Source organism: Octopus sinensis, linkage group LG1 (assembly GCF_006345805.1).
Source record: "Octopus sinensis linkage group LG1, ASM634580v1, whole genome shotgun sequence".
Lineage (NCBI taxonomy): Eukaryota > Metazoa > Mollusca > Cephalopoda > Octopoda > Octopodidae > Octopus > Octopus sinensis.
In genome coordinates, this window is record NC_042997.1 from 100252057 (window position 1) to 100268049 (window position 15993).

The window sequence follows — 15993 nt, forward strand, 5'->3', positions numbered from 1 at the left end:
AATCAACCAACTGCACTTCTAATTTTTTTTATACAAGTTTACCTTGTCCTAGAAGGAAGTTATAGCAAGAATTAGGGGTTCTTCACTCCCAGTGGTTCACATGCTAGTTAACCCATAGCTGGGATCCTAATAGATGATAGTACTCTAGATCAGAGTGGACTTGAAAACAATAATGGCAAAGAGCTGGTTCCACACTCCTCAAAACCCTGGACCTCTATGCCAGGGTCCCACTAACAGATGTAATTTAATGTCCTATCCAGGACTAATCTCTCTGACACATGTATGTGGGTGTATATATACAATTATTTTACTAAAATCTTCATTATTTTCAAAATAAATTGAAACAAAAGCAGTATTTCAACAGAAATATGGTAACAAAGTATTAAACAATGTCCACAGACAAGATACAATTTTCATCCAAGAAAAGTCTCTTATAGACATTGTGTTAAAAACAATATACATTAGAGGGATACCTAAAAAAATTCTTTTTTAAACCATACCACCTGCAGTAGCTAGCAAAAGTACCTTAGGCATTTCAGCTTTCTTGGGCCTTATCAATGATGAACTCATAGACACATTCCTAAGCGAAATCTCTCACCTATGATATATAGGAACTGAACAATTTATTCACTGATGTTGCAAATAGTTGGCATCCTGAATAAAAACCTGTCATATGCAATAAAAGTACTATGTATCATACTTAATATATATACACCATATACAGGCAAGATACCATGTTTTTTGTCAATGATAAAATTTCTTCATGTCTGTAAATAGATATTACCTAGGATGTAAACCATATTATCTTGCCTACAAACAGTATATATACAAGAAGTAATGATACACAACTATATACACAGGTGTGCATATCTGTATGTGTGTGTGTGTATATATATATATATATATATATATATATATATATCTTTTTGATCATTTTGTCATCTGACATGTGGCATATGGTACACCTATACAAGTTAATGTCGATTTGATGGAGTGAGTGAGCTTATGTGAACACAAGAATTTGATCACTATAAACAAAGTATCAGTGTGGTTGTTTGGCAAGAAATTGCTGAACAACCACACAAATGATTTGTTTATATTGATCAAGAAATTGCCAATCATCATCATCATCATTTAACGTCCGCTTTCCATGCTAGCATGGGTTGGACTATATATATATATAAATATATATATATAAATCCCGTACAGTTTGTGTTTATAGTGATCAAATGTTTGTGGTGTACATTAGCTCACTTCTATCAAATTGACATCATACAGGTGCATGGTTTGCTGTATGTTGAATGTGGAAGTGATTACAAAGTAACCTGAGATTAACTGTTTTGCTCAACAACACAATGTACCACCTGGTCCAGAAGTCAAAGCCTGGTCATGTATATATATAAATATATATATATATGCATAGTGAGAATGCATGGCCTAAAGGTTAGAGTATTGCACTAACAAATACATGACCAGACTTTGGACCAAGTGGCACATTATGTTGTTGAGCAAAACAGTTCATCTCAGGTTACTTTGTAATCACTTCCACATTCAACATACAGCAAACCTTGCACCTGTATGATGTCAATTTGATAGAAGTGAGTTAATAATGTACACCACTAACATTTGATCACTATAAACACAATCTGTACGGGATTTTACCAACACAGACAGTGAGTATGCACGACCTAGTGGTTAGTGTTGCACTCACAAACACAAGATCATGGTTTCAACTTCTGTACCAAGTGGCACATTGTCTTGAGTAAAACATTTCATCTCATGTTACCCTGTGATCACTTTCACATCTCACATGCACCTGTATTACATCGATTTGACAGAAGTGGGCTAATGCATAGCACAAACATTCAGTCACCATAAACACAATCCATGTAGGATTTTCAACAAAAGATAGTGGAACTTCATTTAAATATGTGTGTGTGGAGAGAGAGAGGTACGCACACACAGATATATTTATAAATAGACATGTATATACCTTAACTTTTGTTTTGTCTCACCTCACGAGCTATGGCTAAGCTGGATCATCATCAATGTTGCTACACTTTTTACTGATCTTCCTCCTTTAGTGGGCATTTGGTGAATGAGGGAGTTCGAAGTTGCAGCCTTCAGTTGTGTTTCTTGCCATGAAGTAAGCTCGTGGTTCTAGAGGGAGAGGTCTAGTTGCTTCTTGAAAACTTCTCCCACTACAATGTGCATGTCTCTTTACATAGGATACTGAAAAGCTATAGGCCTTTGAACCCTAAGCGACTGCATTATCTACTCCTCAAATTGGAAGGCAAGGATGGGATACACACAACGTATATATGCGAGGGCATATATACATATATATATATACACACATAAATAAATATATATATATTATACAGTCTCACATCTATTTATACATAGATATCAACATCTACAACGGAATGAATGAAAAGGTAAACAATTAGCATCAGTTTAGAGCATGAAATTTATACAACTAAACATAATTGTAGAGGTATTACAATAGGGTTGTTAGAATACATTATATCATAGAAACAAGGAAGGTGTGCAGACAGTCTCTTACAGCTGTTTCCAGAATAGATGTACATACAGCATGTTCTCAGAAGACAGATAAGTTTTCCATATATTAGTGGACTATTCTATCGGAGAAGAATTGACATGTGTCTGTTTGTATCACACACACATATATGTATCTGTTTAGTGCTGACCATCAGAAACACGAAAAAGTACTTATTTTATTTTGACTGATGGTGGCAAGCTGGTAGAGCCATTAGCATGCCAGGCATAGTGCTTGAGCCATTAGCATGCCAGGCATAGTGCTTAAGAGCATTTTAGCCATCTTTACGTTGAGTTCAAATTCCGCCAAGACTGACTTTGTCTTTCATCCTTTCAGGGTCAATAAAATAAGTACAACTTGAACACTGGGGGTTGGTTTAATCAACTTTTTCTTCCTTCTAAATTACTGATCTTGTACCAAAATTTGAAATCAATATTTCATTTTGATCAAGCCAGTCTCTTGCTGCTCTGAGTTTTACCTATGGATGCACAGTCTTCAGGAAAGTTACAACAGCATTTGTTTTGTTCCCATTTTGAATGTAACAGAACTTTCTTTCTAACCTTGTGTGTGTGTACACATATATACACACACATGTATATGTGTTTGTATACATATATACACACACATGTATATGTGTTTGTATACATATATACATGAATATATATCTATACACATATAAGTACATATATATAAAAATACATATATACATATGTATGTATGTATGTATGTATGTATACCTTACACAAAGTGGCTGGTGTTAGGAATTGCATGCAGTCATAGAAACCATGCCAAAGCTGACAGTTGAGCTTGACACAGTTTCCTGGTTTGCCACCTACTGTCAAAAACCATCCAACCCATGCCAACATGGAAATAATGTTGATATAAAGATATATTAGGAGTATCAAATCAGCATAAAACATAACTATATTTATCCATTGAAATATAATCACCATAGTTAGCAATAACACCTTTCCACTTTGAAACCAGTTTTCTGATTCCTTGAGCAAAACAAAATCAGGCTCTTTAGAAGAGAGAAATGTGTGGTGTGCCACTCTTCTAAATGTTTTCCACTGGCAAAGTGTTAACTGACCTGAATAAATGAAAATCTCATGGTACTAGGTCTGGTGAGTAGGTAAAGTGAGGTAGAACTTCCTAGCGTTATGAATTTATCTTTTCTTGAATTACCTACATTGTGGCCTTGCATTATTATGTGAAAGGATGATGACTCCTCTCTTGACTAGAAATGGTTTGTTTTTTTGACTCACACATTCAAGTTGTTGACAAAGTTCTGCAGTAATGCTTTTCCCTTGCTCCAATAATTCAAGGTGGACATTACTTAATGTGTTCTACTTTGGATGTTGAAACTGGATTTTCATTGCTGACTTCAAGGCTTAAGAATAAAGAGCATTACTTCTTATGTTTATTGCTGGCATAGACTATCCATTTCTCATCATTTAATACAATTCAATTAAGAAAAGGTGTTTGTTCATTCTTCATTTGCAAATTATTGAATGTACTGTTTCATTTTCTATACAATTTCCCAATGTACTTGAGATAATTTTGCACAGTGAATCAAGGTTCAAACCTCTGGGACAAGTCTCCAAGACTCTGGTGCAGATCTTGAACTGCTGTTTCAATGTGTCACTATTGAAAACAATTGGTTTTTCTGATTGATACTCATGTAAAAAAATATCAAAATCAGTTTTTGAATATGTTAAACCACTTTTAGCATTTCTGAATACTCACACCATCAGAATATACTGTACATTTGTTTTCCCCTGCAGGTGTTGCAAAAATATGCAATGCTAAATATGCATCATGCTAAAGTCCTTGTATTTCACAGGCTATCAAATAGAGCATATACAAACAATGTTTGTCCCCATTAATACTTAGTCATTAACACTATGCTGATTGGTTGATTATAAGTACATCTTTTATCAACTTGTAACCTATTTGTGATATGACAGACTGGTACATCAGTTATGACGATGAGGGTTCCAGTCGATCCAATCAATCAAACAGCTTTCTTGTGAAATTAACATGCAAGTAGCTGAGCAGTCCACAAATATGTGTACCTTTAACGTAGTCCTCAGGGAGATTCAGTGTAACACTTATTGTGTCAAGACTGGCCCTTTGAAATACAGATACTACTCATTTTTGTAAGCCAAGTGGACTGGAGCAATGTGCAATAAAGTGTCTGGCTCAAGAATACACATGAGCTGAATACCCTAACCACTAAGGCCACATGACATGACAGACTATTTGCTTGAAAATACATTGCTTTTCAGTACTTCTATATACCTATCTACCTGTCAATTAATATATACAGAAATCCCTCACCATATTGCAGTTCACCTATTGTGCACTCAGTACATTGTGAATTTTTCTGACTAATATATGTAAATTTATATCGCAGACTCCTCAGTATATCCAGGTTTCTGCAGCTGTTAGGTATTTATATTTTTTTAAATTTTAATTATTTCTGTGGGAGGTTTTGGAATGTAACACCTGCGATAGTTGAGGGATTACTATATATATATATATATATATATATATATATAATCTTCTGTGGAATGACTAGGGAATCTCATTTGAAGCAAAACTTAATGTTTATGAAGCTGCAGTCCTTTCTGCTTTCCTGTGCAGAATGGAATCTTGGGTGTCCTATCAATCACATATCAAATAAGCTTGATGTCTTTCATAAGCAATGCCTTGGGACCATTTGCAGATACAGCCTGGATAACAGAATTTTTAATATTGACTTAATCTCTAAATGTAAAATAGGTGGTATTGAGTCCTTTGCATTGTAATCTCAAGATCGATTGATCTTGTTCTCAGAATGAGTGTCAACAGAATTCAAAAATCCCTCATGTATAGCCAGTCCCATGATGGAAGAAGTGTAGGAAAACCATGGTTAAGCTAACCTGAAAGTGAGAAAGGCTGCATAGAATCATAATGAACATAGGTGAACTTGCTACAAAACCATAATTAACTATGAATTAAGCTGTATGGATCATTTTAAAGAACTGAGAGCAAAGACAAGAGTTGCTTAGTGTAACAATCATTCATGGCCCATCTGAAAATTGTTGGCTTGATTAAAGTCTCATAAGAGACAGACATTAGAATGAAAAAATCAAAAGAAATAAAAGAAAAAAAGACTGATGGACCCTCATTTGTGAAAATCAATGAGAAAATCTGCTATATTCTTTTAAAAATAGCACAACCATACAATCACTACTTTTTGTTTACTGTCAATAACTTCACCAAAAGAAGCGCCTTCATTTGTCAACTTAGAATTTGTGTTCCATTATGTCAACACAGTCCTTTAAGGTTAATCGAAGGGAAGATGTCTATATTCTTGAGCCTTGAAGTTAGCAATTCAGGAGTCAACAAAATACTCAAGACAAGTAGCATAAATGGCAGTTGAGACCAAAATTTTTTCAACTCTAAAAATATATAAATGGAAAATATTTACCAAATTTTTAAAATGTTGAAACTTTTTTTCTTATAAATCTTGATATAAAAACATTCCAGGAAAACATATTCATATCTAAATACACAAACATACCAATTTGTTGCTGCTACGTAGCCATAGGTCACTCAAACTCAGATAGAACACATCAATGATTCAAAGTCATTCCAGCCATAACCAGGCCATCCTTTCATTTGGAATAGTATAACATGTCCAATATGTGTCCTTTCAAAAGATAGTAGTGTATGATTTGAGGAAAATTTGTTCATTCTAAAAGGTTGGATGTAGGGGCTCCTCCATTTGGCCTGACATACACTGTATTGGTAACATGCAGTAACTATCCTTTTAGCATTCAGATTACTGTCAAATGTAATGCTCATTTATTCAGCTTGTTTTGAAATAATGATGTATTATTTTGTAGCTTAAAGATTTCAATAATGTGATTGTTTATTCTTAGAGTGACATTGTAGGACAAGGTATAAGAGGCTGGATCTAGTCATGTAGAATATTTGAGCCTGATATGGATTTGGTAGACAGAAACTGTCAAGTGTTAAAGAAAGCACTTTGGCCAATGCTCACTAGCCAGAACTACATCCATGCACAGATTTTACACTATAGGAATTAACCTACAGAAATTCAAGCTTACTATCAACTAGAAATGAATTAAAAAAGTGTCTATATTTAACCCTTTAAATATTTAAACTGGCCATATCAGGCCCAAATATTTTACCTGTTTTATGTTCAAACTAGCCAGATCGAGCCTCTCATCCTACCCTACAATTCATTCTAAAAAAATAAAGGACCACATCATTGAAATTTCATGGCTATGAGATAAATGTGCGATTAATAAAAAGCAATGTGAATAAGCATTACATTTGACAGAGTAAACTGAATTCTAAGGGGTTCGGGAGTTGGTTTTTAAGAAAAGTTCAACATTATAAAGATAACAGATTTACTAAATCACTCAATGGTGCACTAAGTCTTATATTCTTTGAATTTTCAAATGTAGATAAAGTTATTGGCAAGTTTAATCTTCTCAGAGAAGGACAGAGGGAGAAAGAATTAAAAGTGAGAGGAGTTACAGCCTAAAATATTGGGTTTGGGAAATGCCTGAGAGTTGTTTTCACTGTGATAGCATAGAAAGGAATTCTGCTTATACTGATCTAACATATGCTAGAAGAGGAAACTATTTCTTCCTAGCAACTCTCTTATAGAAACTCAGTAGCTGAGCATTCCACAAACACTTATATGTTTTTAATTAAATATTTGAGTAAACTCAGCATGACATTCTTTGGCCTCCAACTTGCAGTCACCGTCTATCTAACAGGTGACTTGAGTTTCTATCTACTCAATTTCATTTTCAAGGCAATTGAAGCAAGGGCAAGGAACATGACACTTGCCCAAGATGATGTACATTGTGATTAAATGCTGAACTCTGCAAATGGAAAGCTTTTTAATCATTCAGTCATGCATGAATATCTCTCTCCCTATATATAAACATAGAAAGAGATGAGATACTTTCCAATAAAACACTGAATTTCACATTTCTGGGAATTATTTGATGTTTTTTTCTGTAACAAGTGTGCATGTTATATGTCAAATATATAAAATTTGTTGGCAGTTTGTGTATCTATTTTTTCCAGGACAAGTCAAGACTGGCTTCTTGAAATCACAAACATCTGGTAAACCATGTATTACAATGGTTAGAGTAATGTGTGTCTGCCACAATGAAATACCACAACTTGCATACAGTTTCCTTGCTTATGAGAGCACAAGGAATATGTAACATAAGCAGAAGCAATCGTAACCTTCCAGTCCATGTAGTTGCATCCTCCACTTAAATATAGGTCTTGCTATATTGGTGTTTGTCTTCACCACTCTGGGAGCCCATAACAGGAAGGCACTACATCTTAAAAGGAGAGGAAAGAAGTACAAAATATAGTCATGCTTGATAGCAAGTCAATAGACACCATATATATCATCATTTAATGTCTGCTTTCCATGCTGGTATGGGCTGAATGGTTTGACTGAAAACTGGTAAGCAGATGGGTGGGTGCTGCACCAAGTTCCAATCTGATTTGGCACAATTTCTATGGCTTGATGCCCTTCCTAATGCCAACCACTCTGAGAGTGTAGTGAGTGCTTTTTATGTGCCACCAACATAGGTGCCATTGACCTGACACCGGTATCAGCCATAGCTACAATTTCACTTGGCTTGACAGGTCAACACAAGCATAGTATATCACCAAGAGTCTAGGTCACCTGTCACTGCCTCCATGAGACCCAACACTCGAATGGTGCTTTTTATGTGCCACTGGCATGTGTACCAGTCAGATGGCACTGGTGTCAGCCACAACTATGATCTCACTTAGCTTCATGTCACTGACTCCATGAGGCCCAACACGCAAAGGGTACTTTTTACATGACCCCAGCACATAATTATATATCATCATCATCATCGTTTAATGTCCGTTCTCCATGCTAGCATGGGTTGGACGGTTCAACCGGGGATCTGGGAAGCCAGAAGGCTGCACCAGGCTACAGTCTTATCTGGCAATGTTTCTACAGCTGGATGCCCTTCCTAACGCCAACTATATATATATATATATATATATATAGTTATATGGTGGGGGCACGTAAAATCATATATATAAATCAGCATGAAGACCTCAATGACAAATATTAGTTAAAGGCTGAATGCTATTTTAAAAAAATGTAGTGTTCAGGGAAATTATAAATAACCATACTATCTTTGTGCATGATAGAAAATTAGCATTTCTTTTTCAGTTTTTCAGGCTATTCCTTAATTTTTAAAAATTTTATATTAACTTTGTTAAAGCTATCTTTTCATTATTTGGAACATCTGAAGTAGTACAAACCCTTTCACAACTAAAACGCAACTTTAAAAAACCCAAAGAGAGAAATATTTTGTATTAATTATTAGCTAAACTGAATGTATCCACAAAAGATATAATCAACACATGACTCATTGGACATCACTTTTCCTACTTAATTTGAAGGAAAGGAGTAGATTAATTTTTGTAAAATCTATCCCAAAAGACTATAGAGCACACAATAGAGTTCAAGTTATAATTGAGGATAGAATGAGTGATGCTAGAACTGATATTTATCATGCTATTTGTGAAGCTTGTTATGTATGATATTTAGAATGCTATTTGTTGCTTAAACTTCTGAAAATCTTATTTAGTGGAAGGGAAAAGAGCACATCTTACAGAATGCAATATATGAATATATCAATAGATGATTGCACAAGTAATATTTCAAATCTTCTATTAATAAATCTTTTAACATTCCTATTTCAAATCACGATCAAGATTTTCATCTTGAAAATAATTATCAGAAGTGACCTAATTCTGAACACCAGAGGAAAATAATATACACTTCCTTATCTCATGAACAACTTCCAATTGAATATCTCTCATTCATGCCACACAATTTCCTTATAAAAATGAAAAGAAAATAAGAATTATTTTCAAAATCAAAGACTATCTTGTTTGTGAACAATTGTTTACTATTTGTAAAGATGAAATTTTCTTGTATTTTTACTCCCACACATTTAACTAAATTGAACTGATTGAGTACATTTATCACTAATTCTTCCAATCTCTGGCTCATTGCCATCCTTAGTATTCTCTTCAACATCAATTAGTACACCAAATTCAACTATTCAACTTGCTTATAGCACCAGAATCTCAATGAAGATGCCTCATAGACATGTTCACTGTAACTAGTCAAACCCAATACATCAACTTCCAAACTTTCAAGCTCACAAAAGAACCTTTACAAGTCACGCAGTTATTAAAAATAGATGTTAAATCCCCTAAACTACATTCTATCAACATAAGAACAAATTCAATGATGTATTTCAAGGTAGACTCTGAAGAAAGCTAAAAGACAAGACAGTCAAAGGTGGACTACTTTTGAACATGGGTTTGCTTGATCTCGGGGATAGAACAACCTCCAAAACTTTGTTCTGAACAGTATTATCCAAAAAACTCTTCAACATTAATAAATTCCTTCAACCCACTTTCTATGTACAAAAGGCTTATCATACCAAAATATAATTATAGCAATAAAAAATTTACTTATACACCAACAAAATGTTTTAAGGGCAATAAGATGTTTTAAAGATCAACTAGATGGTTTAAGAGCCAAAACTAAATTTTATGAAGCTAACACAACTACCAATCATTTTAGAGAATTCAGTCAAGAAAGTTTTCAGATTTGAACAAGCAACTACATACAGCTAAGATTGTTGTGCATTTTAAAAGATGAAAATGCTCTAAAATGCGGGTAACCAAATTACTTTGCACAAAAACAAATTATTACAATACTTCATTCACAATTTCATTATCCAGCTATAATATTTTCTTACAGAAATACTGTCTTCTATATTAGATATTTCTTTGACTAAATCAAAGTAATTACATTCAGTGTTTAAAATGTTTTTTTCTAAATTTTCCTAATTCCTAATAAAAAAATTTTCTTTCAAAATATGTAATCAAAAATATAATTGATGAAGAAAAACTCTATATGAAAAAATCAAATAATCTTCAAACAATCAACCCAACACAAATGTTTAAAATGCAAGTTACTCGATTTTATTGCTCAAATATAAATGTTATAGATTACAAAAGTTATATATATGCCTTCAGAATCTTGTCTAATTGTTTCTTCTAATAAAAATTAAATCTAAATTAGAAACTATAAGCAGCTAAAATTGATTTGTATATTAACAAAGCAAACCAGAGAATATATTTTCAGCTATATAATTCAATTATTATTCTTAGAAAAATCAAACTTACTCAATGTGTCCAAACTATATTCAATATGTTAATCTACCAAAATGAGAAACGTGCAAAACAATCCATACTCAATGAAATGTTACATGATAATTGTGGGTTGGGGTGCTAATTGACAAGGTAATATGCTTGGTCTAGATTATAAATTATAATTTGGAATTATGCTGATAATAGGTATTAAGCTATCTGGCCTCCTTTAAACTAAAAGAAAATTACCATTCCACTAAAAATGGAATTTAAGTAAGCTTATTATTCAAAAATATAAGCAAAAGAATTTTTTAAATAAATTCAGACACTAGATTAAATTAAACCAAATTACACACACACATCAGGAGAATGTTTTTTCTAAACAGACTTCAAAATACCTGTAGAGATTTCTGGAACAGAAATGAAACTAACAATGTTCAACAGTTTAGAAAGTATATCTGATATTTTATTGGCCTTTAACTTTTATAGATGTTCCTACTAAAAGCACACCTGATGACACACACGTTCTAATTAATTGGCCTTTCATTAAAAAGCATTTGGCAGACTTTAAACAAAAGACAGACTTTGAACAAAATCAAAAATTCTGAATTTGTTAATACTGATAGATAGCAGCTCTACACAGTTTATTTATTTATTTAGATCTGAATCAATCATTTACAATTATTTCTATGCCGCTTTTAACACTAACCCAAAACAAAACAAAAAAGAAAAAAAATCAATAAGTATTCCTGAAGCTTAAGAGAATATCTGATAGCATATCCAGCTTCAATTCAGTCTCTATATTCTTTTGATTAATATTGAATGAATACAAAATCTATTAACCTTATTGAATAACTAGGCCATGAACACAAGCAATAGTGTAGCAAAATTTAGCAGGTTCCAAGGCCAGAAAAATGTGTTCCTTCCCTCAAATGCTATGCAAGAAGAAAATTGGTAAATTCAAAATTTAGTGAAGCTGAATTCTAATTATTTTGATGACATTAACAATACAATTTTAGTAAATCAATTTTAAATCTTCTTTGGCAAACAGTCATTAAAAAATACAGAAATCACCATTATGAATTATTATAATCTGTACTAAAAGTACCAAAATACCATTTTAATATTGAAACTAATTCTAATGAATTCAACGAATCAAATGTGTGTAGACTGAGATGCAAATAAGTGAAATTGTATTATTAGATTACAAGAGGATGCTGAAAGCACAAAGGAAGGTTCAAATTATCTCAAGAAATTAAAAATGTAGTCAAGGATTATACTATTAAGATACTACTTTCTATCTTTCAATTACAATTTGACGGCAATAATTTTTTTTATGAATGATTTATTTCTAACACACCTGTTATAATATGTAGTCAACTTTATTTGCATGCTTTGTAGGAAAACTTTTATTTATTTTAGATATATAACTACGTTTATCTGCACACAAAATGGAAAACGATTTTGACACTTTCATGAAAATGCAACATACAGAAAATTCATCTGCTATTGCCTGAGAGAGAGAGAAAGAGAGAGAGAGATCGTTTTCAAATAACCTTCATAATGGCAAATTCAAAGAGAAAATATAGATCAAAGAAAATCATTAGGAAACGTGTTAGTTATGGAGTAAATGTGCTAGGTTTGCTGTTAACTGGAAACGAAACGAAAAAAGAAATTTTGATTAGATTTGCTTGAGATATAAAAACAAAGAGCACCTAGCATTGAAACTATCTCTTAAGGCAAATAGTATGCTTTCGGTGATCTTTTATACACATTTGCCGACGTTGGCACGGTAGTCGACCGAATTAATTGTAACGAACCATGCAGGTCTTTGTTTCGAAGAGTATTTGAAATGTTTAGCTTCATCTTCACGTGTATGATTAAGGCATTCATATATTCGGCATAGATTTAGTGAAATTAAAATGGCAGATAATCGAGAGATGTAGGAATAACCGATAATTAAATAATAATAATAAAACGAAATTCATGAATACGAGAACATTTTGACAACACAACTCATGGATACAAGATGGTATATAAACATCTAGATATGTAATTCAGATGTAAAATTGCAATAGCATCTTTTAATTGCTTTATTTATGCATATCCATTCTGCTAAAAAGAAAAACCAGTTCTATAAAATTAATGACTATTAGCCCCTTTGATTGTTCCCTACTTTAAACAAATATGAACAGAAAGGGAAAACGGGAATTAAAAAAAAGCAAGATATCTTCACTTTTTATCTAATGAGACTCAGTCATCTGCTATATTGGTCTTTATGAAGAGGGAGAAGCAGAATTGAAGGGGACTAGCCCAACCCTCCTACTGACAGGATTGCTACTACTGCTGAGCTACATACTGCATTACAAACCCCCTACAAATAATTATAAGCATGTAAAGATTGTGTCGCTTGCTGATATTTTTAATTCCGAACGGGAACTATCAAGCGAATTTAGTTAAAATCAATAAGAGAGCTCGACTGATATTGTGGGGGAAAATCTGCCTTTAATTGTCATTCACAGTAACATATAAAACATCTAACTAAACAAGGCTTATGTAAATAAAAATAATTAGACACGTTCTCAGAGATTAGCAAAGGAAAATGGAAATGACAAGAATGTGCGAAGCTGAAAGAGCGTGTGAGGGGAAAAAGAAAGACTAGGGAGGGGGAGTAAGAGGAAACGAGTAGAAATAAAGGAAAACCAGGAGAGGTGAAAGAGACTGTGAGAATGAGAGTAGGATATAAAAGCATAGCGAGAACGTGCAGTAATACTAATAGGAAATGTAGGTGAGTTAGAAATAATAAAGCCGAGAGGAATCACGGAAAAGAATTATATATATATGTGTGCGTGTGTGTGTGTGTATTTCTTTTTCGCGTTTTCTATCGTTTATGTAAACGAGAGAGAGCATGAAAGCGAGAGAAAAAAAAAAGGTGAATGACAAGGAAGAGAAGTTATAAGAAAACGAAAGAAGTCAAAAGGAAGTGAGGAAATGACAGAGCAACGGATTGTAAAGAGAATGAGAAAATTTACTTCTGAAAAGACTGAAGTGAACTGGAAAACTGGAAGGTAGAGGTTTGGGTAGAAAGACACTTTTTTCTTTTTCTTTTTTGTCTTTGGAAAACAAAAGCAACGTCGAGATGCGCTGCCGACTAATTAAGCAGGCACTGCCATACTTTGTACTCACTTTCTAAAATGCAGGGGAAGAGGTAGGTTGACTTGCATAATAATCATACTAGTTATTTTTGATAGAAGCAGTTGTAGAGAGAAAAAAAGTCTAGGATACAATAAAAGCAACACTACGTTGCCAATAATCAAAAGCATGACAATAATTAATCTTCACTTTGAAAGTGGCATTACTGCAGATGATAAGGAGTGTGCAAGAGAAGTTGTGTGCGTGCTTTATTTATTTATTTTTTTCTGAAAAGGTTAAAGTGCTCTGAAAATAGTAATGTGAAACGAGATCAGAGTAGCTTTATAAAGCTGAATGGAGAATATTGATCAACATCGATAAAAATGGTTGCACTTTTTTTTTTTTCAAGTGATTGAGTGCATGCGTGTGTGTCTGGTTCTGTTGCGTTAAAGCAAGCAGACGTAGTTCGATGTGATGGAGCTCGTCAAATGAAACAGCATGACAGCTCCTCCTCCCATGCCAACACGTGCTGCTGCTGCTGCTAGATAATACTGACAATAAAACAAACTTTCAGCACATTAAACGTTTTTAATTTTTTTCTTTCCGTATCTAAACACAATATAATTTCCCTATGTCTAATCTGTAATGGCGAAAATGTGAACTTTTAAAGAGGTAAACCAAAAACAAAGGTTTGGAAAAGCAAAGAAAAAATAAGCGATTTCTTTCTAATCGATATTTTTTTTTAATCGATAGTTTTCAGTAAACATAAACACTAAAACAAAGATTCAGATAACACTACGAATTAAACAAAAACTACAAATCAAGTGAGAATGTAACCAGATTGTGGAAGTCTGGTTGTATGACATGTCAACTAAACTAGTAAGGAGTCAGTCACGCTATAACTACCTTCACCTATGCATATACATACATATAAATACACCTATCACTTATGAAAAAACATAAATATTTCGAAACAATTGTACAAAAAAGAAAAAATTGCAAAGCAGAGCATATGCAGGAATTTTTATCGCGTGTTCCTGAGCATAAATTGCAAATCCAAGCTTAAACCATGTTGACCAGACGCAATGAGATAACGGAGAAAACAAAATGAAAGATGAGTAGTAGGCAAGGCAGAGACATTTTGTAAAGGGTAATAAAGAAGAAAGCTTAGGACAGGAAATTATTTTTGAATCCCGGAAATCTGATAGATTACAACTGCTCAGAAGTGGGGGAAAAAAAAACATATCCGTGTTGTTGAGAGGAAAAGTTAGGAAAATATCACTCGAAGTATATTGTGAAGAAGAAGAAGAAGAAAAAGGAAATAACCCATTACATATCCGACAAGTTGAGAATTTTATTGGATCAGAAGAATAAACAAACTTGTTTCTTTCTTAAGACTAGATTGTATAGATAGTATACTTGGAGCTGTTAAGCTGAGTGAAACAGTAATCAGCATTCAGTGAACACTGGAGAATGATGGTAGTGTGTATGTGTGTGTATGCTTTGATCAATCGTTCGAAAAGTGTTGTGTTTGTAGTGTTGTAAAGTATTGTTTGCTTCAAGTGATATAATAATAATATAGTCTGTGTTATATTCTGTTATAGTGTGCAAGAGTGGCATCCAATATTATGGCTAATCCAGTGTTCTATTTGTGTGTGTGTGTGCTCCATGTGATTTCTAAATAGAATTTACAGCACTCTGGTAACCTATTTAGCAGTACTAAATAGGTTAACAGTGTTGGGGAATTTTGGCCGCTGACCAGCGTTACAGAACTGATGGAAAATACTTCGGTTAAAACGCAAACAGCGGTTTCAGTAGTATTGGACAATTAATGAGACAGAAAAAGAAGAGGAAAATAAAATGATATAAAAAATAAAAATGTAAATACGAAGGTAAAAAAAAAAAAGTGATTAGAGAGAGAACGAGAGAGTGAGAGAGAGGAGTAAAAGAAAACGGCGACAATGAAGTCTAGCGAGGAGTGGCTATAAATAGCAGTTCTTTGTCCCGGCCCACTGCAGTCGAGCGACCACTACTGGACC

At 33.5% G+C, this 15993-nt stretch overlaps 1 protein-coding gene across 3 annotated transcripts in view; it reads right to left on the reverse strand.

The window, feature by feature from the left end:
- The window catches only part of LOC115215415 (histone demethylase UTY-like), a 164259-nt gene that overhangs the window by 96830 nt on the left and 51436 nt on the right, over positions 1-15993 (reverse strand). The window lies entirely within an intron of this gene.